This window comes from Physeter macrocephalus, chromosome 21, assembly GCF_002837175.3.
Source record: "Physeter macrocephalus isolate SW-GA chromosome 21, ASM283717v5, whole genome shotgun sequence".
Classification (NCBI taxonomy): domain Eukaryota; kingdom Metazoa; phylum Chordata; class Mammalia; order Artiodactyla; family Physeteridae; genus Physeter; species Physeter macrocephalus.
Window position 1 is genome coordinate 52,043,051 of NC_041234.1, and position 309 is coordinate 52,043,359.

Below are 309 nucleotides of genomic sequence, written 5' to 3' on the forward strand. Positions count from 1 at the left end.
AGATTGCTTTTGCTATTTGGGGTCTTTTGTGTTTCCATACAAATTGTGAAATTTTTTTTTCTAGTTCTGTAAAAAATGCTAGTGGTAGTTTGATAGGGATTGCATTGAATCTGTAGATTGCTTTGGGTAGTAGAGTCATTTTCACAATGTTGATTCTTCCAATCCAAGAACATGGTATATTTCTCCACCTATTTGTATCATCTTTAATTTCTTTCATCAGTGTCTTATAGTTTTCTGCATACAAGTTTTTTGTCTCCTTAGGTAGGTTTATTCCTAGATATTTTATTCTTTTTGTTGCAATGGTAAATG